The following is a 26,196-nucleotide window of genomic DNA, read 5'->3' on the forward strand; positions in this document are numbered from 1 at the left end:
AACTGTCAGCATGGCTAATACTCTAAATGCAAACAGGGGGCCCCTGTTAAGCAAACAGGTCCCATACATTATCACAGAAGCCAGAAGGCCCAGCACCAGAAAATCTTATGCATGGAAATGGCAAATATTCTGCTCCTGGAGCCAGTCTAAAGGGGGCAATTCCTCACAACCTTCTATCCCTCTTATCCTGGACTACCTAGCAGAATTACTCAATAGTGGGCTCTCCTTCTCTTCTATTAAAATCCATGCCTCAGCCATTTCAGCTCATTTCGATACAGATTAGCCCCTGATGTTCTTCGTGTTTCACTGTTGCAGTCATTATATTTGGGTAATCTTCTGGCAGGTTGCCTTCAGTCGGCCTGAATAACAAAGTCTTGGGTCCTGCATCGGTTGCTGTCTCCTCTTCCATGACATCAGGTCGTCAGGGGTATAAAACATGCAGCAGTTGCCATTTTAATCCGTCTTTCTTGCCGCGCGGTGCCTGAAGCAGTTCGCAAGTGCCGGTCGGCCGACTCCTGAAATTTTCGTTTTCGAGTTTCAGAACCAAAGTCTTTAAACTAAAGCTAAGTACCCCACTGGGGAAACTTTTTCTTGCTTTTTAACGATGTCAGTAAAAGTTAATAATTGCATTACTTGTGGGAAGCAAATACCTCATAAGGATTTTCATTTGTACTGTATTCCTTGCCTAGGCCCTGACCACAACGTGCCTTGCTGTCAGTTTTGTGCTAAATTTAACCAACGCACTATTAAGCATCGGTATATTTTTGCTTCTAAATATTTTGGTTTAAGGTTTAACTACCCTGAAATGTCGTCGGTTAGCAATCCGACTACTGGAGTTCACAAAAAATGCAAGGAAAAAGACATTGACAGACCGTCGAGGTCCAAAACTGACGAAGCTTCTCCTAAGCCAGTCGCCGGTACTCAGTGAGTTGCTTTTGCAGCTCCTGATACCCACTACTTTTGAGTCACAGGCCTCTACCGAGACCCATTCGGAGTCCAGTATGCTGCGAGATTAGCAAAGTATTGAACCCGCGGATGTCTCTCCCTTGGATGGGTCCGGAGCCGCTGAGCAAGCACCGGCTTATGAAGGTGTTTTCAGGCCTCAACATTTTTATATTAAACTGATGCCATCAAAAAAACAAGGTCAAAAACAACTTCTATGTCTAAAAAACTGACGCATGAGCCACGTGCTCAGGCCCCTATGCCTAAAAAAACAAATGATCAAAATGGCTGAGGATTTAATTACCTTGATCAGGGGTTCCCAACCCCCCCCTGCAAGGCACTGATTATGAATCTTCAGATCAGGTTTCCATTTCCTAATCAGGAATTTTCTATTCCACCTTATGAGGATTCTGATGCAGAGGAATCCATTCATCTGCATCTCCTTCTGAGGATTACTATTTTGGAGAGACTTTGCATATTTTAAGGGAACATTTTCACTGGGAGAGTCAGGACTTCTCTGAATCAAAAAAGAGGCTAAGGGATTTCCTCCTTCTTCCTCAGCATAGGCCTTTGGCAATACCTCCTGTATTAGACATTGTGGATGATGTGTTCTCGGAATCAAGCATGGCTCCTGATTCCTTGCCTCCAGCTCCTAGTAAGCCAGACAGATATTACAGGGTTCCTGACTCCCACAAATTTCTTTTCAAAAATCCTGCTGCTGATCCTGAGACTATTTCTCAGGGTCCCAAGGGTGTTAAGGCTTCTACAGCCAAAAATCATACCCCTTCTCATAGAGATTCCAGGGCACTGGATAGATGGGGTAAGAAGGTTTGTACGTCTGCAACCTTGGCAATCAGGACTTTAAACTGCCAGTTTCATATGCTTAAATATCAACAGCATGTTATGGGCTTACTGAAACAGAAAATGATGTTGATTTCTGATTGTGTGGAAAATAGAGTTACAAGATTTATTACATTCAGCAGAACAGGTTGGAAGCATACTTTGCAATGTGGTTTTGATTCCTTGGAGGCCTCTTGTAGGGCCACCATTACTGGATCTGTGATAAGAAGGCATGGCTGGCTCAAGGAGCAAAATCTGCCTGATCATGTTAAAGCTAAATTGTTGGATGCCCCTTTGCAGCATGATATTCTGTTTGGTAATAAGGCAGAAGAGTTTTCAAAGAAAATGGAAGACAAAGCTAAATCTATGCAAACTGTAAACGATTTTTTGCAAGTGCAGCCACCCAGGTTCAGTAGGCACTGGCCTACTAAAAATTGGTCCTTTCCTGTGTTTAACAGAGCCACTCAGGGCAAACCCAGGTGCTCAAAAGGCTCCAGATATCAACAAAACACAACCCTACAGTAAGCAGTCTCAATGACTTTCCTCTACCATCTCCAAGCACTTATCTTTTGGCAGCCCCCTTGGAGAGAAAACTAGCACTTCATGCTCAAAATTGGCAGTTAATTACCCAGGACAAGTGGGTATTAAACATAGTATCCCAGAGGTACAGATTTCATTTCTATACTTTGCCAATTCCAAACGGATGGCCGGATCTGCCACAAAACCAGTGGGCAGAGGCCCAGAAACAAGTCATGTCCCTCATGGATATGGGGGCTATTCAACCGGTACCAGAAAATGAAAAAGGACAAGGATTTTTTTCAAAACTTTTCCTGGTACCCAGAAAAGACAATTCATGGCGTCCAATACTGGACTTATCGATTCTGAACACGTTCCTGGACATTCCAAAATTCAGAATGCTGACTTTACAACAGCTACTGCCTATGCTAGGCAAGAATGCTTGGTTAGTAACTCTAGACTTAAAAGAGGCATACCTGCATATCCCAATAAGGGAATTGTGCAGAAGATACCTCCACTTCAAAGCAGGCTTTTTGCATTACCAATTCTCTGGACTGCCCTTTGGCTTATCTACTGCACCCAGGGTCTTTACAAAGTGCCTGGTACCAGTAATTGCATTCTGCAGACAAAGAAACATTCAAATTTATCCGTATCTGGATGATTGTCTCATTCAGGCAGAGGACAAGGACACTCTTCTTCAGCATCTGGCATTTGTAAAAAGGCTTCTAGCATGCCTAGGGTACACCATAAATGAAAAGAAATCACATCTGGTACCCTCTCAAATAATTACATTTCTGGGTGCAAGCTTGAATACAACTGCCCAGATGGCTCACCTCACGCCAAACAAACAACTGCAATTGACAACATACTTCAAACAAATTGCAACAAAAAGCCAGTTATCTGCAAGACTGCATATGAGGAAACTTCAATGGTACCTAAAAAGTTTATGGAGTCAACATTGTCACAGCCTGGAAACAATGATCCCTCTCATTCCCTGCCTACAACAGGAGTTTCTTTGGTGGGCAGAGACATGTCACCAAAAAGTACAGATGTCCTTCAAGGATGCATCTGCAGTCATCACATATGGGTTGTCCTGCCTCAGGCAGCCCTTCGGTTGGCCGGATTCCAAAGTCTGGGTCCGGCATCGGCTGATGTCGCCCCTTCCCCGATGTCAGAGCGCCTGGGGTATAAAAGCGTCAGCCGATGCCATCTTCCCCAGTCTTTCTTGCCGCGTGGTGCCCAAAGCAGAAGCAGTTCGCAAGTGCCGGTCGGCCAGCTCCTGTAATTCAGCTAAACCAAAGACTTCAAAAGCTAAGTACCCCGTTGGGGACTCTTTCTTGCCTCAGCCGATGTCAGATAAAATTAATAATTGCTTAACTTGTGGGAAACAAATACCTCATAAGGATTTCCACTCTTACTGCCTACCTTGCCTAGGCCCAGACCACGACATCTCAGCCTGTTCCGCCTGTGCTTCCTTCAACCGACGCACTCTAAGACGTCGGACGGAGTTTGCAGAGGAATTTTTTGGGGCTAGTTTTGCTTACAATATGCCGTCAGAGACTCCGACTTCACATTTAATAAAGAAATGGAAGGACAAGGACCGACACACGCGGTCCGCGGTTTCGGCTGAAACCATGGCCAGGCCTACCGCGAGTGTCTCGGTCTCGGCTGAAACCAAATCCTTGGTACTACCGTCCACCGAAACCATACAACCGACAACCTCGGCCCCGGAGGCCACTACTGTATCGGTTGTTGAATCTCCTTTGGAATCTGGTGTCCAGGAACCTTCCGACACCATTCCCTTAGACAAAACTACACCAGCACGTGGTGCAGCCAGGCCTCCTGCATCCATGTCTATTAAGGCATTCTCTAGGGCTAAAGCTGCTAAACACTCAAAATCTATACCTCCCAGGGTTATCCCTCAGGGACCCACTACAGGTTCTCAGATCTTTAGTCTAGCAGAGGACATTATTTCATTAATTAGGGGCTCTCAGCCTCATCCGGACAGGGGCTCTCAACCTCCTACAGAAAAAAGGCCCAGGGTTGAGCCCTCTGATCCCCTCTCCTCAGATGAGGCCTCTGATGGCTCTGCTCTCTCTGACTACCAGGAGGAGGCTTTTTCGGCCTACGAGGATTCAGATGCAGAGGAATCTATCCCTTCGGCCTCCCCTCCTGAAGAACTGTCTTGTGGGGAAACTCTGCACACTATGAGGGAGCATTTCCAATGGCAGGGCCAGGAATTCTCTGATTCCAGGAAGAGATTAAGGACCTTCTTGCATTTGCCTCAGCATAGACCTTTGGCTATTCCCCCTGTTTTGAATGTCATTGATGATGTGTACTCTGAATCTAGCACAACCCCTGACACTCTCCCTCCGGCTCTTGCCAAACCCGATAGGTACTACAGGGTCCCAGAATCACATCTTTTCCTTTACAAGGCCCACTCTGCTGATCCAGAAACTATTTCCTAGGGCCCTAAAGGGGTTGCAGCTGTCACTACAAAAAATCCACTCCCCTCTGAAAGGGAGTCCAGGGCTTTAGAGCAATGGGGTAAAAAAGTGTATACTTCTGCTACCCTTTCTATGAGGGCTTTAAACTGTCAATTTCATATGATACAGTACCAAGAATATTTGTTAGATGAATTGCATAAAAAGCTGCCTTCACCTGAACCCCTAGATCGCAAATCATATCAGGATCTGGTACATAACTCTCAACAGGTTAGCAACCATTTCTTGCAGTGTGGTTATGATGCATTGGAAGCTTCATGTAGGTCAGCTATGACAGGTGCAGTCATACGTAGGCATGCTTGGCTGAAGGAACAATCTCTGCTAGACCATGTTAAAGCAAAGCTTCTGGATGCTCCACTGGAAAAGCAAAAGTTATTTGGCTCCACTGCTCAGGAGGTCTTAAAGAAATTTGAAGAAAAGGCAAAATCTGTACAAACAGTCAAAGATTTTATGCAAGTCTAACCACCAAGATTCAGCAGAAATTGGCCTTCCAAGAACTGGTCCTTTCCAGACATAGACAGATTTCAGAGAGGCAAGAACAGGCGTGCCAGAGGTAGAGGGCAAGCTAGAGGCTCCTACAGAGGACGTCAATGGCAGCCTCCCAACCAGAGAGGTAGTGCAGGGCCTACAACTGCTGCACAAGGACAGACTCAATGACTTTACTTTGACACTGCCAACCAGGGCTGAATTGGAAGCACCTTTGGGAGGAAAGCTTTCCTTATTTTCAGAAAATTGGCACATTATTACAAGGGACAAATGGACTCTACAAATAATAGACAAATGATACAGGTTCCATTTCCACACATTACCGAAAAGAAAAGGCATGCCAGACCTGCCACCAAATCAAAGGGCAGAGGCTTTGAAACAAATCTCCAACTTAATGAAAATGAAAGCAATAGAAAAGGTTCCTCTTGCAGAACAAGACCAAGGATTTTATTCCAGACTGTTCCTTGTTCCAAGAAAAGAAAAGCAATGGAGGCCTATTCTCGACTTGTCCGCACTAAATACTTATCTCATTGTGCTGAAATTCAAAATGCTGACTCTACAGCAACTCCTTCCCATGCTGGGCAAGGGGTCTTGGCTGGTAACTCTGGACCTCAAGGAGGCATACCTGCATGTCCCTATCCAGACAAAGCTGCAGAAGACACCTCAGATTTCTTGCAGGTTCAGAGCATTATCAATTCTCAGCATTGCCCTTTGGCTTATCTACTGCGCCCATAGTATTCACGAAATGCCTGGCATCAGTAATTGCACACTGCATACTTCAGGGGATGCAAATATACCCGTGTCTGGACGACTGCCTTATACAAGCGAACAGCCAACAAATTTTGGTAAAACACTTGAATTATGCCATCTATCTTCTTCAGGCCTTGGGATATACAGTCAACATTCACAAGTCAAGACTTGTACCATCCCAAAGAATAACTTTTCTGGGTGCAGATCTAGACACAACCACCCAAATGGCTTTCCTCACAGAAGAAAAACAAAACCAACTACCGGATTACTTCAAAAACCTGTCAAGACAAACTCAGCTGACTGCAAGGAAAATCCTGCAGACCCTGGGTTACATGGCTTCTTGCATTCTTCTGATTCCTCAAGCAAGGCTACATATGAGGAAACTCCAACCAAACTAAGGAGTTTATGGACTCAGCACAGTCACAGCTTGGAAACTTTGATACCACTCATCCCATGCCTTCAAAGGGAATTTCTGTGGTGGGCTCAAGCAAGCCAGTCAAACAGGGGTTTGCCCTTCAGCAAACCAATAGCCAGCCAAACCATTACAATGGACGCTTCAGACCACGGATGGGGAGCGCACATGGAAGGAAGATGCATTCAAGGACTATGGTCACAAAAAGAGCTACGCATGCACATAAACCAAAAGGAAATGCTGGCAGTGATACATGCAATCGAGGCCTTCAAGTTATTTCTACATCAAGGCCACCTGCTAATAAGGACAGACAACACTACAGTTATGTGGTACATAAAGAAGCAAGGAGGCACCCATTCCTACCCTCTTTGCAGACTGGCTATGAATCTATGGGAACTTTCCTTGACTCTCAATATACAGCTGCAATCCCAGTTTGTACCAGGAAAGGACAATATACTGGCGGACAGCTTAAGCAGGAACATCATGGATGCACACGAATGGATGCTGCACCCAGACATCTTCCATCAGATAACACAATCATGGGGGAGACCGGACATAGACCTCTTTGCCTCCCCACACAATCATCAGCTGGAGAAATTCTGCTCAAGGACATACCACCCACAAGCATGGAAAGTGGACGCCCTCTCTTTCAGCTGGAGAACTCTAACAGTGTATGCATTCCCACCTCTTCCATTAATGACCAAGGTCTTACTGAAGATCAGGGCAGAGCAGCCAAGAGTGATTCTGATAGCTCGGACTGGCCAAGACAGCACTGGTACCCATTGCTAAAGAGCATGTCATGGACAAAACCATGGCTTCTGCCACAATGGCCGCTTCTCCTGACACAGCACAATTACAAAACGCTGCATCCCAACCTGAAAACATTACAACTAGCTGCCTGGAAAATACCTTGACTCATCACCAGGATAAGCTATCCAAGAGAGTGAAGGATATCATCATGGAAGCTCGCAGGCCTTCCACAAGAAAGACATACTCAGCAAAATGGAAAAGATTTCACACCTGGAGCACCTCAAAGGGCCTAGATGCAACAGTTATAAACATGGCACATATCCTGGAATATTTGGCAGAAATGCTCCACAATGACCTGTCTTACTCTTCCATTAAAATTCATGCTTCAGCAATTTCAGCAGAGTACAATACTGATCCACCTGTCTTCTCTCATCCGCTGCTAAGACAGTTTCTAAGAGGAATTAAAAACATCAATCCTCCAAGGAAACTACCACTGCCTACTTGGGACCTTAACTTCGTGTTGGAAAAACTAACACTGCCTCCCTTTGAACCAGCAGCATCTGCAGAACTACAGTTCCTCTCTTGGAAGACTGACTGCCTTCTGGTCATAACCTCAGCAAGAAGAGAATCTGAGTTACAGGCCCTCATGGCAGTACAGCCATTTCTTATTTTTCATCAAGACAGAGTCTCATTGAGAACCAATCCTTCATTTATGCCAAAGGTGGTATCTAGGGTCTCATTAAACCAAGCTATTCACCTGCCTACCTTCTTTCCAAATCCACAAAACAAAGGGGAAAAGCTTCTGCACACCCTGGACATACACAGACAGTTGTGCTACTACTTGGACAGAACAAAAAATTACAGAAAAACTGACCAGTTGTTTGTAGCATATGCTGCTGGTGCACAAGGAAAGGCAATTTCAAAACAGACAATTTCAAAATGGATAGGGAATTGCATTCGATGTCCTTCAAGGATGCATCTGCAGTCATCACATATGGGTTGTCCTGCCTCAGGCAGCCCTTCGGTCGGCCGGATTCCAAAGTCTGGGTCCGGCGTCGGCTGATGTCGCCCCTTCCCCGACGTCACAGCTCCTGGGGTATACGTCAGCCGACGCCATCTTCCTCAGTCTTTCTTGCCGCATGATGCCCGAAGCAGAAGCAGTTCGCAAGTGCCGGTCAGCCAGCTCCAGTAAAATTGCTATCCGAAGACTTCAAAAGCTAAGTACCCCATTGGGGACTCTTTCTTGCCTCAGCCGATGTCAGAAAAAGTTAATAATTGTTTAACTTGTGGGAAACAAATACCTCATAAGGATTTCCACTCTTACTGTCTCCCCTGCTTAGGCCCAGACCACGATGTCTCGGCCTGCTCAGCCTGCGCTTCCTTCAACTGACGCACTCTTAGACGTCGGTCGGAGTTTGCAGAAGAGTTTTTTGGGGATAGTTTTTCATACAAAATGCCGTCGGAAACCCCGACATCTCATTTAATTAAGAAACGGAAAGACAAGGACCGACACACGCGGACCGCGGTTTTGGTTGAAACCACGGCTAGGCCTACCGCGAGTGTCTTGGTCTCGGCTGATACCGAGTCCTTGGAACTTCCGAACCCTGAATTATTACAACCGACAGCCTCGGTCCCGGAGGCCCCTACCGAGTCGGTTACAGAATTGCCTTCCGAAACTGGTGTATTGGAATCTTCCGACACCATACCTTTAGACAAAGCTACACCAGCACGTGGTGCAGCCAGGCCTCCTGCATCCATGTCTATTAAGGCCTTCACCAGGGCTAAAGCTGCAAAGCACACTAAAGCCATGCCTCCCAGGGTTATTCCTCAGGGACCCTCTTCTAGTTCACAGATTCTAACCTTAGCAGAGGATCTTATCTCTTTAATTAGGGGCTCTCAGCCCCATCCGGACAGGGGCTCCCAACCCCCTCTAGACAAAAGGCCCAGGGTGGATCCCCCTGATCCCCTTTCCTCAGAGGAGGCCTCTGCTGGCTCGGATCACTCAGACTACCAGGAGGAGGCTTATTCGGCCTACGAGGATTCGGATGCAGAGGAATCTATTCCCTCAGCCTCCCCTCCTGAAGAGCTTTCCTTTGGGGAGACCCTTCACACTATGAGAGAGCATTTCAAATGGCAGGGCCAGGAATATTCTGATTCCAGGAAAAGACTAAGAACTATTCTTCATTTACCTCAGCATAGACCTTTGGCTGTTCCTCCTGTTTTAAATGTCATTGATGTGTATTCTGACTCTAGTATGACCCCTGACACTCTGCCTCCGGCCCCTGTTAAGCCCGATAGGTATTACAGGGTCCCGGACACACATAATTTTCTTTACAAAGCCCACTTTGCTGACCCTGAAACTATTTCACAGGGCCCTAAAGGGGTTGCAGCTGTTACTACTAAGAACCCACTCCCCTCTGCAAAGGAGTCCAGGGCATTAGAGAGATGGGGTAAAAAAGTGTATACTTCTGCCACTCTTGCTATGAGGGCATTAAATTGTCAATTTCATATGATACAGTATCAATAGTATTTGTTAGAAGAAATGCATAAGAAATTGTCTTCTACTGAACCCCTTGACCGTAAATCCCTTCAGGATCTGGTACATAACTCCCAACAGGTTAGCAACCATTTCTTACAGTGTGGCTATGATGCATTGGAAGCTTCATGTAGGTCAGCAATGACAGGTGTTGTCATACGTAGGCATGCTTGGCTGAAGGAACAATCTCTGCCAGACCATGTTAAAGCTAAGCTTTTGGATGCTCCACTGGAAAAGCAAAAGTTATTTGGTTCCACTGCTCAAGAAGTCCTAAAGAAATTTGAGGAAAAGGCAAAATCTGTACAAACAGTTAAGGATTTTCTTCAAGTCCAACCGCCTAGATTCAGCAGAAATTGGCCTTCCAAGAATTGGTCCTTTCCGGACACAGAAAGATTTCAAAGGAGCAGGAACAGGCATGCCAGAGGTAGAGGGCAAGCTAGGGGCTCCTACAGAGGCCGTCAATGGCAACCTCCAATCCAGACAGGCAGTTCAGGACCTGCAACTGCTGCACAAGGACAATCTCAATGACTTTGCTTTGACTCCGCCAACCAGGGCTCAATTAGAAGCACCTTTGGGCAGAAAGCTTTCTTTATTCTCAAAAAATTGGCACAGCATTACAAGAGACAAATGGACACTCCAAATAATAGACAACGGATACAGGTTCCATTTCCACACATTGCCAAAAAGAAAAGGCATGCCAGGTCTGCCACCAAATCAAAGGGCAGAGGCTTTGAAGCAAATCTCAAACTTACTACAAATGAAAGCCATAGAAAAAGTTCCTATTTCAGAACAAGGCCAAGGATTTTACTCCAGGCTATTCCTTGTTCCAAGAAAAGAGCATCAATGGAGACCAGTTCTCGACTTGTCCGCACTGAATACTTATCTCATTGTGCCAAAATTCAAAATGCTGACTCTACAGCAACTCCTTCCCATGCTGGGCAAGGGGTCTTGGCTGGTGACTCTAGACCTCAAGGAGGCATACCTGCATGTCCCTATCAGACAAAGTTGCAGAAGACACCTCAGATTTCTTGCAGGGTCAGAGCATTATCAATTCTCAGCATTGCCCTTTGGCTTATCTACTGCGCCCAGAGTATTCACGAAATGCCTGGCATCAGTAATAGCACACTGCAGACTTCAGGGGATTCAAATTTACCCATAACTGGACGACTGCCTTATACAAGCGGACAACCAACAAACTTTGATAAAGGATTTAAATTATGCCATCAATCTTCTACAGGCCTTGGGATATACAGTCAACATGCACAAATCAAGACTTGTTCCATCCCAAAGAATAACCTTTCTGGGTGCGGATCTAGATACAACCACCCAAATGGCTTATCTCACAGAAGAAGCACAAAGTCAGCTACCGGATTACTTCAAGAATCTGACAAGACAAACTCAGCTGACTGCAAGGAAAATCCTGCAGGCCCTGGGTTACATGGCATCCTGTATTCTTTTGGTTCCACAAGCAAGGCTACATATGAGAAAACTACAGTGGTACCTAAGGAGTTTATGGACTCAGCACAGTCACAGTTTGGAAACTTTAATCCCACTCATTCCATGCCTTCACAAGGAATTTCTGTGGTGGGCTCAGGCCAGCCAGTCCAACAGAGGGTTGCCCTTCACAAAGCCAAAAACCTCCCAAACTACTACAACGGACGCCTCAGACCTAGGTTGGGGAGCACACATGGAGGGCAGAGGTATCCAAGGACAATGGTCATGAAAGGAGCTACACATGCACATAACTCAAAAAGAAATGCTAGCAGTGATACATGCAATCGAGGCCTTCAAACTCTTTCTCCATCAAGGCCACCTACTAATAAGGACAGACACCACAGTTATGTGGTACATAAACAAGCAAGGAGGTACCCATTCCTACCCTCTTTGCAGACTGGCAATGAATCTATGGGATCTTTCCTTGAAACTCAATATACAGCTACAAGCTCAGTTTGTGCCAGGGAAAGACAATACACTGGCGGACAGCTTAAGCAGAAATATCATGGATGCGCACGAATGGATGCTGCACCCAGACATCTTCCAACAGATAACACAATCTTGGGGGAGCCCGGACATAGATCTATTTGCTTCCCCCCACAATCATCAACTGAAGAAATTCTGCTCAAGGACATACCACCCACAAGCATGGAAAGTGGACGCTCTCTCTTTCAGTTGGAGAAATCTGACAGTGTATGCATTTCCACCTATCCCATTAATGACCAAGGTGTTACTGAAGATCAGGGCAGAGCAGCCAAAAGTGATTCTGATAGCTCCAGGCTGGCCAAGACAGCACTGGTACCCATTGCTAAGGAGCATGTCACGTACGAAGCCATGGCCTCTACCTCTACCTTTATGGCCACTTCTACTGACACAGCACAGATACAAAACTCTATATTCCAACCTGAAAACATTGCAACTAACAGCGTGGAGAATACCTTGACTCCTCCTCAGGATAAACTATCCTAGAGAGTGAAGGATATTATTATGGAAGCTCGCCGCCCTTCCACAAGAAAGGCATATTCAGCAAAATGGAAAAGATTTCTCATCTGGAACACCACAAAGGGCCTAGATGCGAAAGTGATGAACATGGCACATATCCTGGAATATTTGACAGAAATGTTTCACAATGGTCTGTCTTACTCTTCTTTTAAGATGCATGCTTCAGCAATTTCAGCAGAGTACAACACTGACCCACCTGTCTTTTCTCATCCTCTCCTACGACAGTTTCTAAGAGGAATCAAAAACATCAAACCTCCTCGAAAACCACCTCTACCTGCTTGGGACCTTAACTACGTGTTGGAAAAACTAACACTGCCTCCATTTGAACCAGCAGCAAATGCAGATCTACAGTACATTTCATGGAAGACTGCCTTACTTCTGGCAATAACCTCAGCAAGAAGGGTTTCGGAATTGCAGGCCCTGATGGCAGTTCAGCCATTTATTATTTTTCACCAGGACAGAGTTTCATTAAGAACTAATCCTACTTTTATGCCAAAGGTGGTATCCAGGGTTTCATTGAATCAAGCCATTCACTTGCCTACCTTCTTCCCAAATCCACAAAACAAAGGGGAGAAACTGCTGCACACCCTGGACATTCACAGACAGTTGAGCTACTACTTGGACAGAACTAAAGGTTTCAGAAAAACTGACCAGCTGCTGGTAGCATATGCTGTTGGTACTCAAAGAAAAGCAATTTCCAAACAGACTATTTCAAAATGGATAGGAAATTGCATTCACTTTTGTTACTCATTTCATGGAAAGCCTGTACCAGCTAACATTAGACCTCATTCTACGAGAGCCACAGCCACCTCCACAGCCTTCTTAAGAGGGGTGGCTACAAAGGACATTTTAGAAGCTGCCACATGGAGCTCCGTGCATACATTTGCCAAGCATTACAATTTACCTTTATATTCCAGATCCAGAGCAGGCTTTGCTACGGCTGTCCTGCAGGGTATCTTAGCTACACCATCCTTTTCCTAGTTCCTCCACCCCCAGATTGGCTATGGTATTCTACCCATATGTGATGACTGCAGATGCATCCTCGAAGGACATAGTACAGTTTTGTACCTACCATAAATGTAGATGTCCGATAGGTATGCATCTGCAGTCAGGTTTACCCTCCCTCCTTCCCCTCTGTGGTATTTCTAGGGTACTTACCCCTCTATTAGCTAGCTGGGGGGATCTATTATGTTGTATTTGTTTTTACATATATATATATATATATATATATATATATATATATATATATACATATATATTTGCAAATGTTTGGATTTTTATTGCATTACTCCAAATTTAGCCTTCCTAGAGGGCACCTGGCATCTAGGGCAAGAAAAACTGAGGAAGATGGCATCAGCTGACGCTTTTATACCCCAGGCACTGTGACGTCGGGGAAGGGGCGACATCAGCCGATGCCGGACCCAGACTTTGGAATCCGGCCGACCGAAGGGCTGCCTGAGGCAGGACAACCCATATGTGATGACTGCAGATGCATACCTATCGGACATCTACATTTATGGTAGGTACAAAACTGTATTTTCTGTTACTCCTTTCATGGAAAAACTGTGCCAGCTAACATTAGACCTCATTCGGCCAGAGCCACAGCCACCTCCACAGCCTTCGTAAGAGGGGTGGCTACCAAGGACATTTTAGAGGCTGCTACATGGAGCTCCGTGCATACATTTTCCAAGCATTACAACTTACCTTTATATTCTAGATCCAGAGCAGGCTTTGCTACGGCAGTCCTGCAGGGCATTTTAGCTACACCATCCTTTACATAGATCCTCCACCCCCAGATTGGCTATGGTATTCTACCCATATGTGATGACTGCAGATGCATCCTTGAAGGACATAGTACAGTTTTGTACCTACCATAAATGTAGATGTCCGATAGGTATGCATCTGCAGTCAGGTTTACCCTCCCTCCTTCCCCCCTGTGGTATTTCTTGGGTACATTGCCCTCTCATAGCTAGCTGGGGTTATCTATTATGGTGTATTTGTTTTTATATATGTATATATTTTTGTGCATGTTTGGATTTTATTGCATTTCTCCAAATTTAGCCTTCCTTAGAGGGCACCTGGCATCTGGGGCAAGAAAAACTGAGGAAGATGGCGTCGGCTGATGCTTTTATACCCCAGGCACTCTGACATCGGGGAAGGGGCGACATCAGCCGACGCCGGACCCAGACTTTAAAATCCGGCTGACCGAAGGGCTGCCTGAGGCAGGACAACCCATATGTGATGACTACAGATGCATACCTATCGGACATCTACATTTATGGTAGGTACAAAACTGTACTTTTTGTACCTACCATAAATGTAGATGTTCGAGTGTTCACCCTGCTGCAGTCATCACACTTGGGTTGTCCTGTCGTCAGGCAGTCCCACAGTCGGCCTGAATTCCAAAGTCTTGGTCTGGCGTTGGTTGCTGTTGCTTCTTCCCTGACGTCAGTGCGCCAGGGGTATATAAGAGGCATCCGACGCCATTTTCTTCAGTTTTTCTTGCCCCAGATGTCAGGTGCCCCCCCAAAAGGTGGTCAGTAGATAGTACCAATAATAAAATTTAGCACAAACAAAACATCCCTCCAGCTATAAGCAAATACACCACAAAGGTTGTATCAGATTTTAAGGTATTGAAGGTTAGGTCAGAGGGGCTGGAGGGAGGGTAACCTGGACTGCAGCAGGGTATACACTTGAACATCTACATTTATGGTAGGTACAAAACTGTACTATGTTCATCGTGTTACCCTGCTGCAGTCATCACACTTGGGTAGAATCCCAAAGCTAAGGATGAAAGGTGGAGTCAAACGGGGTTAGAGGAGGCTAGAAGGCCCTGCAAAACTGCAGTGGCGAAGCCAGCTCTAGTCTTAGAGTAAAGTGGTAAGTGATAGTGTTTGGTGAAGGTGTGTACTGAACTCCAAGTTGCAGCTTCCAGAATATCCTTGGTTAGCACCCCCCTGAGGAAGGCTGTAGATGCAGCTGCTGCCCTGGGGGAGTGGGGCCTTATGCTAGAAGGAACTGGTTTTCCATGATGGGTGTAGCAAAAACGTATGCAATGTCCTATCCATTTGGAAATGGTCTGTTTTGAGATAGCCTTTCCTTGTGATGCTGTAGCATAGGATACAAAAAGCCGGTCAGATTTTCTGAAAACCTTAGTTTTATCCAAGTAGTAACGTAGTTGCCTGTGAATGTCCAAGGAATGCAGGAGTCTTTCTCCTTTGTTCTGTGGATTTGGAAAGAAGGTGGGTAAATGGATGGTTTGATTTAGAGTCACACTGGATACCACCTTTGGCATAAAGGAGGGGTTAGTTCATAGAGAAATTCTGTCTTGATGAAAAATGAGGAAAGGCTCTACTGCCATTAGTGCCTGTAGCTCTGAGACTCTTCTGGCTGAAGTAATTGCTAGCAGTGGGGCAGTCTTCCATGATATAAACTTTAAGTCAGCTGAGAAAGCTGGCTCAAAAGGTGGCAGCGTAAGTTTTTCCAGAACAAAATTAAGGTCCCAAGTTGGTGTTGGCGCTCTCCTGGGTGGCCTAATGTTTTTGGCCCCTCTGAGATACTGCCTTAGAAGTGGATGTCAAAATAAGGAAGGATCCGTGTTGTAGTGAGCTGAAATAGCTGAGGCGTGGATTTTAATAGATGAAAAAGAAAGTCCTTTGTGTAACATCTCAGTTAAATATTGTAGAATCTGAGGTATGTCCGGCTGAAGGGTATTTTGGCCTTTAGCTTGGTTCCAGGCACAAAATCCTTTCCATTTGTCTGAGTAGGCTTTCCTGGTGCTGGGCCTCCTGGCCTCCAGAATAACATCCATAACAGCTTGTGAAAGAGGAGCTGGCTGGTTGCTTAGGTGATTTGCCATGCAGCCAAATTTAAGGTTTTGAGCTGGCTGTGTAGAATCTGACTGCCTTGCTGTGTGAGCAGATGAGGAATTTGTGGTAAAATCCATGGTGGGCCCTGGGCCATGTTCCTTAGTAGTGGATACCAGTGCTGGTGTGGCCAGTCTGGGGCAATGAGTATCATTCGGGGTCTCTCCATCCTAACTTTCAGCAGCACCTTTGTGAGAAGGGGCAATGGAGGAAAGGCATATACTGTCAGCTTTTTCCAACTGAATGAGAGTGCATCCACTTTCCAAGCTTGATGGTGAAATGTCCTTGTGCAAAATTTTGACAGCTGATAGTTTTGGGGGCTGGCAAACAGGTCTATGTCTGGGCGCCCCCATTTTTCAGTTATCATTGCAAATACTTGTGGATCCAGTTTCCACTTGTGGGGATCCATGATGTTTCTGCTTAGGTTGTCTGCCAATGTGTTCTTTTTTCCTGGCAGGAATTGAGCTTGTAATTGAACTTGGTAAGCCAGTGCTGTGTTCCACAAGGTCATTGCTTGCCTGCATAGAGGGTAGGAGTGTGTACCCCCTTGTTTGTTTATGTACCACATTACTGTGGTGTTGTCTGTCCTTATTATAAGCTGTCCTGGATGTAAGAGGTCTTTGAAGGCTGTCAGGGCATTCTGTACAGCTAACATTTCTTTTTGATTGATGTGCAGATTCCTTTGATCTGCAGACCATATGCCTTGAACGCACCGTCCTGCCATGTGTGCCCCCCAGGCATAGTCCGATGCATCTGTTGTCATAGTTTGCCTGGCTGGGGTTGAGGTGACATGCCTGTGACCACCATAGAATCTCCTGTCGAAGGCAGGGAATGAGAGGTATCATTGTTTCCAAGCTGTGGCTGTGTTGAGTCCATACGCTTTTTAGGTACCATTGTAATTTCCTCATATGCAGTTTTGCAAATGGTATTAGTAGTATGCAAGATGCCATGAAGCCCAAGGCCTACAGATTTTTTCTTGCAGGGAGTTGGGTCTTTGTTGCCATTTTTTTGAAGTATTGAGTTAGCTGTAGTTGTTTGTCTGGCATCAGATAGGCCATCTGGGCCATTGTATTCAAGCTGGCACCCAGGAATGTCATATTTTGTGAGGGCACTAGTTTTGATTTCTTTTCGTTTACTGTGTACCCTAGGCAACTTAGAAGGTGTTTTACAAAAGTCAGATGTTGTAAGAGAATGTCTTTGCTTTCTGCTTGGATGAGGCAGTCGTCCAGGTATGGGTATATTTGAATTCCTCTTTGTCTGCAGTATGCAATTACTGGTGCCAGGCATTTTGTGAAGACCCTGGGCACAGTAGATAAGCCAAAGGGCAGTGCAGAGAATTGGGAATGGGTTGAACCTGCAATGAAACGGAGGTATCTTCTGCAATTTTGTCTGATAGGGACATGCAGGTATGCCTCCTTGAGGTCTAACGTTACTAGCCAAGCTTTCCTGCCCAACATGGGAAGAAGCTGCTGTGGTGTTAGCATCTTGAATTTGGGTACTTGCAAGAAGGTGTTTAGAATTGAAATGTCCAGAATGGGTCTCCATGCATTGTCCTTTCTGGGGACTAGAAAGAGCCTTGAGTAAAATCCTTGGCCTTGCTCCTGTGTAGCTACCAGTTGAATGGCTCTCATGTCCATGAGAGCTGTAATTTGTTTTTATGCCTCTGCCCATTGATTTTGTGGCAGGTTTGGCATTCCTTTTATCCTTGGCAAGGTGTGGAAATGGAATCTGTATCCTTGTGAGATAATGTCTAGGACCCATTTGTCCTTTGTGACGATGCGCCAGTTGTCTGTAAAAAATGCTAATTTTCCTCCAAAAGGAGCTGCCAAGAGAGTTTTGCTTGGCAGTTTGAGGTTTAAGTCATTGTGTTTGCCTTCTAGTAATTTGGGACCTGTCTTCTCCTCCCTTCTGTGTTGCAGTGCCCCATTGGCGAGGTTTGTAAGGGATTTGTGCTTGTCCTCTGCCCCTTGGGCGTCTGTATTTACCCCTCTGTGGTCTGTCAGAAACTGGAAAGGACCAATTTTTTGTTGGCCAATTTCTGCTGAAGCGTGGGGGTTGTACCTGTAAGAAATCTTTGACCGTCTGCATAGATTTTGCCTTATCCTCCATTTTCTTTAAAACCTCTTCTGCTTTAACCCCAAATAAGACATCCTGCTGTAAGGGTGCATCTAGTAACTTTGCTTTAACATGATCAGGCAGAGTTTGTTCCTTTAACCAAGCATGCCTACGTATAACAGACCCAGTAATAGCTGCTCTACAGGAAGCTTCCAAGGAATCAAATCCACATTGTAAAGTATGTTTGCCCACCTGTTCAGCTGCATGCAACAGATCCTGCATTTCCATGAATTCAGACTGTTGAGGTTGCATGCTCATCTTTTGTTTTATTTGAGACATTAGGAATTGCTGGTGTTTCAGCATGTGAAATTGACAATTTAGTGCTCTCATAGCTAGAGTAGCTGAGGTGTAAACCTTCTTCCCCCACCTATCTAGTGCTCTGGAGTCCCTTTCAGAGGGTACAGGATTTTTATCCATAGAAGCCTTAGCCCCTTTGGGACCCTGGGAGATTGTCTCTGGGTCAGCAACAGGGCTTTTGTAAAGGAATTTGTGTGAGTCAGGCACTCTATAATATCTATCTGGTTTGGCTGGAGCAGGAGGCAGAGAATCTGGATTTAGACTAGATTCTAAGTAAACATCATCCACAATGTCTAAAACTGGAGGGATAGCAAGTGGTCTGTGCTGGGGCAGTAAAAGAAACTCTTGGAGCCTTTTCTTTTAGTCAGAGTAGTCCTGACCTTCCCAGTGGAAATGTTCCCTCATGGTATGTAAGGTTTCCCCAAAGGAATAGTCTTCAGGGGGAGAAGCTGAGGGAATGGAATCTTCAGCATCAGAATCTTCATAAGGGGAAAAGGAGTAATCCTGTTCCTCAGAGGAGCCCGAGGAAATAAGACACTTGATCAGAGGAGGCATAATTTTCCTCTTGTCTAGGCCTTTTGTCTGGGGGTGGGGGTTGGGGGGTTGGGAACCCCTGATTAAAGAAATCAAATCTTCAACCATTTTAAGCATCTGTTTCTTAGGCATGGGGCCTTGAACTATAGACTGATGTGCAGTCTTTTTTGGTTTTAGAGGAGTCTTAATCTTAGCATAAGATTTTATGGTGAGAGTAGTCGGTCTGAAGACACCTTCTGTAACCGAAGGTGTTTCCGCAGCACCGGCTTCTCCTTCTGCAATGTTGCCAGTAGGGCCTAAAGAAAATGGCTACGTCAGCCTAGAACTCTCTGCTTGAGAATCCGAAGCGGTCTGGGGTTCCAATTCTGCGGTCGCCAGTGGCTGCATAGGCACCTCACTGAAAACCGGAGAACCGGCGACCAGCCCAGCCGAGGCCTCCGAGTCTGGCTTGGATCTAGGCTGCCTGTCTTTATCTTTGCGTTTTTTATGCAAGCCGGTAGTCGGTTGCTCCGACGGCATAGTGTAATTAAATTTCCTACCGAAGTAGTGTCGTGCGAAATCAAAGCGTCGCTTTATAGTTCGCTTACTGAACCTAGCACAAAACCGACAACCAGTGACGTCGTGGTCTGGGCCTAGGCAAGGTATACAATAAGAATGAAAGTCCTTATGAGGTATTTGCTTCCCACAAGAAATGCAATTGTTAACTTTTTCTGACATCGGACTGAGGCAAGAAAAGGTTCCCCAATGGGGTACTTAGCTTTGAAGACTTTGGACTGAAATTCGATTCAAAAATCTCAGGTGTCGGCCGACCGGCACTTGCGAACTGCTTCTGCTTCGGGCACCGCGGGGCAAGAAAGACTGAAGAAAATGGGGTCGGATGCCTCTTATATACCCCTGGCGCACTGACGTCAGGGAAGAAGCAACAGCAACCGATGCCGGACCAAGATTTTGGAATTCAGGCCAACTGCGGGACCGCCTGACAACAGGATAACCCAAGTGTGATGACTGCAGCAGGGTAACACGATGAACATCAAGGGACTGTCATTAATTCTAACCCCTGCCACCCAAACCCTAACTACAGATGCATCAGACTATGCTTGGGGGGCCCATCTGGCAGGGGGAGATGCATTCAGAGCAAATGGAGCCCAAACCAAATGCATCTGCATATCAACCAGAAAGAAATGCTAGCTGTTCAGAATGCTCTGACAGCCTTGAAAGACTTACTTCATCCAGGGCAACTACTGATAAAGACAGACAACACCACAGTTATGTAGTACATAAACAAGCAGGGGGGTACCCATTCCTACCCCCTTTGCAGACTAGCCACAGACTTGACTTACCAAATACATCTTCAAGCTCAGTTCCTGCCAGGAAAGCAAAATACTCTGGCAGATGACCTAATCAGAAATCTTATGGACCAGCACAAATGGAAACTGGATCCACAAATCTTCAACATGTTAACACAGAAATGGGGAAGCCCAGACATAGATCTATTTGCCTCTCCCCAAAACTATCAGTTGGACAAATTCTGCATGAGAACTCATCACAAAAAAGCATGGAAAGTAGATGCTCTATCTTTCAACTGGAAAAACCTATGAGTCTATGCCTTTCCCCCTCTAACTTTACTCTCCAAGGTCATGCTAAAAGTCAGACAGGAAAAACCAAAAATGATTTTGATTGCTCCAGACTGTCCTCACCAACACTGTTATCCATTTCTAAGGAATATGTCACACCTTCCTCCGTGATACTTGCCTCAGACACCTCATCTACTGTCTCAGCAAAACTATCAAATTCTGGACACACAGCTCCAAACTCTGAATCTTGCAACTTGGGTAATCAACTAATTATTCAAACCACATCTCTCAGTAGACCTGTGATGGATGTCATTTTGGAAGCCAGAAGGCCTAGTACTAGAAAATCTTATGCTGATAAATGGAAGAGATTCTGTGCTTGGAACCAAGCACAGGGAATAGACACAGCAAAGCCCAATATTCCTCAGATTTTACAATACTTAACTGAGATGCTTGACGAGGGCCTTTCTTTTTCTTCAATAAAAATCCATGCCTCTGCCATCTCGGCTCATTACAACACAGAGCCTCCTCTCTTTTCTCATCCACTGCTAAAACAGTATCTCAGAGGGGCCAAAAATTTAAGGCCTCCCAGGAGAGCACCAACTCCCGCATGGGACCTCAATTTTGTGCTGGAAAAACTCACCCTACCTCCTTTTGAACCAGCAGCTACTGCAGATATAAAATTTATTTCTTGGAAAACAGCTTTTCTTTTGGCAGTCACTTCAGCTAGAAGGGTTTCAGAACTCCAGGCTCTCATGGCAGTGGAGCCTTTCATTATATTTTACCCAGACAGGGTGGCCCTCAGGACCAATCCTTCCTTTATGCCAAAGGTGGTGCCCAGTGTGGCTCTTAACCAAACTATTCATCTGCCAACTTTTTTCCCAAATCTGCAGAACAAAGGGGATCGGATTCTGCATTCATTGGATGTACACAGACAACTAAGATTCTACTTAAACAGGACAGAATCTCTAAGAAAGTCAGAACAACTACTGGTAGCATTTGCTGCAGGATCAGAGGGGAAGGCTATATCAAAGCAGACTATTTCTAAATGGATATGCCACTGCATTCATTTCTGCTATTTGCACCATGCTAAACCTGTGCCCAAGGGGATCAGGTCCCATTCCACCAGGGTTGCCTCTACTTCAGCAGCTTTTCTCAGAGGGATCCCAACCAAAGACATTCTAGAAGCTGCTACTTGGAGCACTGTTCACACATTCACAAAGCATTACCCTTTACCTCTCTTCTCTAAATCCAGGGCAGGCTTTGCCACTGCCGTCTTGCAGGGCATTATAGCTGCTCCTAATGCTGTTTAGTTCCATCCTCCCCTCCATAGCTTTGGGATTCTACCCAAATGTAATGACTGCAACAGTGAAACATGAAGAACATAGTACAGTTGTGTACACTTACCATAAATGTAGATGTTCGAGTGTATTCACTGTTGCAGTCCAGGTTACCCACCCTCCATCCCCCATTCTATACCTTTTCTTTCCTTCACTATACTCAAAAGCCTTGTGGTGTATTTGCTTTTAGTTAAAGGTAAATTTTATGTTTCTAACATGCATTTATATATTTACTGTTTATATATTTTTGCTCCCCATTTGGGGGGGAACCTGACATCTGGGGCAAGAAAAAAGTACAGTTTTGTACCTACCATAAATGTAGATGTTCGAAGATCCACATTGCTGCAGTCCTTACACTTGGGTAGTCCGCTGTCCTCGGTCGGCCCGAATATCAAAGTATAAGGCTGACGTCGGTCAAGGCGCATTAGACTGACATCAGGACGTCAGGGTACAAATGCGCATGACCGACGTCATATCCTCAGTCTTTTCTTGCCCCAGATGTCAGAAGACCCTAACAAGAAAGGTCAAAACACAAAGACAACAAACAACCAACCAACCACCCTAGCACTAATAATATGTACAATATATACAATATACACAATATTTACAATCCAACCCACACAACCGCCTCTAACTACAGAGGGAAGGAGGGAAAATTGGACTGCAGCAATGTGGATCTTCGAACATCTACATTTATGGTAGGTACAAAACTGTACTATGTTCTTCATCTCACATTGCTGCAGTCCTTACACTTGGGTAGAATCCCAAAGCAGAGGTAAGGGAGGATGGCACAACTATAAAGAAGCAGGAGCTGCCAAAATGCCCTGTAAAATAGCAGTGGCAAAACCAGCCCTAGATTTAGAGTAAAGTGGAAGGTGATAATGCTTAGAGAAAGTATGCACTGAACTCCAAGTAGCTGCCTCCAAGATATCTTTAGTTGCCACCCCTTAAAAGCTGTTGAAGTGGCAGTAGCCCTAGTGGAATGAGGCCTAATCCCAGCTGGAACCTCCTTGCCATGATGGGAATAACAGAAAGCAATGCACAACCCAATCCACTTAGAAATAGTTTGTTTTGACACAGGCTTGCCCTGAGAACTCAAAGCAAAAGAAACAAATAACTGCTGAGACTGCCTGAACCCTTTAGTTCTGCTCAAATAATATCGCAACTGCCTGTGTATATCCAAAGTGTGCAAAATCTTTTCTCCTTTATTCTGGGGGTTTGCATAAAAGGTAGGCAAATGAATAGTTTGGTTTAAAGACACAATAGAAACCACTTTAGGCATAAAGGAAGGATTAGTACGCAAAGATACCCTATCCTTATGGAAAATTAAGAACGGCTCAACTGCCATAAGGGCCTGTAATTCAGAAACCCTTCTCGCAGAGGTAATGGCCAACAAAAAAGCAGTCTTCCATGATAAATATTTCAACTCAGCAGTAGCTGCAGGCTCAAAAGGTTGTAGAGTGAGTTTCTCCAACACAAAATTGAGATCCCAAGCAGGAGTAGGAGCTCTCCGTGGGGGTCTTATATTCTTTGCCCCTCTAAGGAATTGCTTAAACAAAGGATGAGAAAACAATGGTGGGTCACAATCATAGTGAGCAGAAATTGCTGCAGCATGAATCTTAACAGAAGAGAAAGACAAACCTTTGTCCAGTAACTCAGTAAGATATTGAAGAGCCACACTTAAATTAGGCTTAGAAACATCAAATGCTTTTGCTGCACTCCAAAATAAAAATCTCTTCCATTTATCTGCGTACACTTTCCTTGTACTAGGCCTTCTGGCCTCCAAAATAACATTCAAAACTTGCTGTGGAAGCTGAAACCCTCCAGGGTTTAGAACAGAATATGCCAGGCTGTCAGGTGAAGAGAGTGAAGTTTGACATTGAGTAAATGACTGTTCTCCTGAGACAGCAGGTGTGGAATCGAAGGTAAAGGCCATGGCGGCTCCCGTACCAGACTTCTCAGTAGTGGGTACCAATGCTGTCGAGGCCAATCTGGAGCTATTAAAATCATCTTTGGTTTGTCCTGTCTGACCTTCAGAAGTACCTTTGGGAGGAGAGGCAGAGGTGGAAAGGCATACACATGAAGATTGCTCCAATTGAATGAAAGAGCATCCACTTTCCAAGCTGTGGGATGAAAACTTTTTGTGCAAAACTTTGGCAGCTGGTAGTTTAGTGGAGAAGCGAACAGATCTATGTCTGGAGTTCCCCATGACACTGTCAATTTCTGAAATACATGAGGATCCAATTTCCACTCGTGGGGATCCATAATTTGTCTGCTCAACACATCTGCTAAGGAGTTCTGTGCTCCCGGCAGAAACCTTGCCTGTAGATTTAGCTTTAAACTGAGAGCAGTCTCCCACAAAATCATTGCCTGTCTGCACAGAGGATAAGAATGTGTTCCCCCTTGCTTGTTGATGTACCACATGACAGTTGTGTTGTCTGTTAGAATCAACACCTGCCCTGGAAGAAGTAAATCCTTGAAAGCTATTAATGCAAATTGGACTGCTAACATCTCCTTCAGGTTGATATGTAGATGCAGAAGTCTGGCAGGCCACGTGTCTTGTATCCACTTTCCATTTAGATGAGCTCCCCAAGCTTTGTCTGAGGCATCTGTCGTTAGAATCTGACTCGCCTCTGGCCGGGTCACAGAGAGTCCCTTGTTTAGGTGACATTCCTGAGCCCACCACAAAAATTCCTTTTGAATGCAAGGTATTATCTGAATGACAGTGTCCATATCTTGGCAGTGCTGTGTCCATACATTTTGAGATACCATTGTAACTTCCTCATATGCAGTTTGGCATTGGGAAGCACCAGAATACAAGATGCCATGAACCCCAAGGCTTGAAGGACTGTCCTTGCAGTCAGCCTGGACTGATGAGACAATTGATGGAAGTAAAGAGAAAGATTCTTTTGTTTGTCCGGGGTCAAAAGGCCATCTGGGATGCTGTATTCAGTCTCACACCCAGAAAGCACATGTCCTGAGAGGGTACTAGACTGGACTTTATTTCGTTCACAGAATACCCCAGGCATCTTAGCACTGCTATCACATAGTGTAGATGATGAAGAAGTTCGTCCTTTCCTTGAGCCAGAATCAGGCAATTGTCCAAATAAGGATAGATCTGTATTCCTCTTAGCCTGAAGAAAGCTATCACTGGAGCCAGAACCTTCGTGAACACTCTGGGCAGTAGATAAGCCAAAGGGCAATGCAGAGAACTGATAATGAGAAGTCCCAGCCCAACGTAGATACTTCCTGCAACTTAGCCTGATAGGAACATGAAGGTAAGCCTCCTTGAGATCCAGAGTCACCATCCAGTGATCTTTGCCCAGCAGAGGTAAAAGCTGTTGTAACGTCAACATTTTGAACTTGGGAATGTCCAGATAAGTGTTGAGGATAGATAAATCCAAAATTGGTCTCCACGTGTTCCCCTTCTTTGGTACTAGGAACAGGCGAGAATAAAATCCTAGGCCCACTTCTGACAGAGGGACCGGTTGTATGGCTCCTATTTGGAGCAGCAGAGAAATCTGTTTGTGAGCCTCTATTCTTTGCTGAGGAGGAACGTCTGGCATGCCTCTGAAAGGAGGCAAGGTATGGAAATAAAACCTGTAACCCTGGTGTATGATATCCAATACCCATCTGTCTTTGGTAATTAAACTCCAATTTTCCTTGAAAAGTGCCAACCTTCCTCCCAAAGGTGCTGCCAGACGAGAAGGCTCTGGCAGCTGAAAAGGTAGGTCATTGGGTCTGTTTACGAAAGGACTGACCCCTGCCCTCACCCGAAGACTGTGCAGGTGAACTCCCTGTTCTAGGCCTGAAAGAGCCCTGAGCTCTGCCCCTACCACGTCTAGACCTACCCCTAGACTGGGAATCATAAGAAGGATACGTCCACCCCTTGGTAGGCCAATTTCTGCTAAACTTCGGAGGCTGAACCTGCAAAAAATCTTTAACAGTCTGCATAGACTTAGCCTTGTCTTCCATTTTCTTTAAGACTGCCTCAACAGGTGAACCAAATAACACATCAGATTGTAAAGGAGCATCTAAAATCCTTGTCTTAACATGGTCAGATAAATTCTGATCCCTTAGCCAGGCGTGCCAGAGAAGAACTGACCCAGTGGCAGCCACCCTAGACGAGGCCTGTACAGCATCAAAACCACATTGCAAAGAATGCTTACCCACTTGTTCAGAGACATGTACCAAATCTTGTAACTCTTTACACTCAATACCTTCCGCCAGAGCATCTACCT

The sequence above is a fragment of the Protopterus annectens genome, chromosome 1.part1, assembly GCF_019279795.1.
Source record: "Protopterus annectens isolate FY-2018-M chromosome 1.part1, PAN1.0, whole genome shotgun sequence".
Classification (NCBI taxonomy): domain Eukaryota; kingdom Metazoa; phylum Chordata; order Ceratodontiformes; family Protopteridae; genus Protopterus; species Protopterus annectens.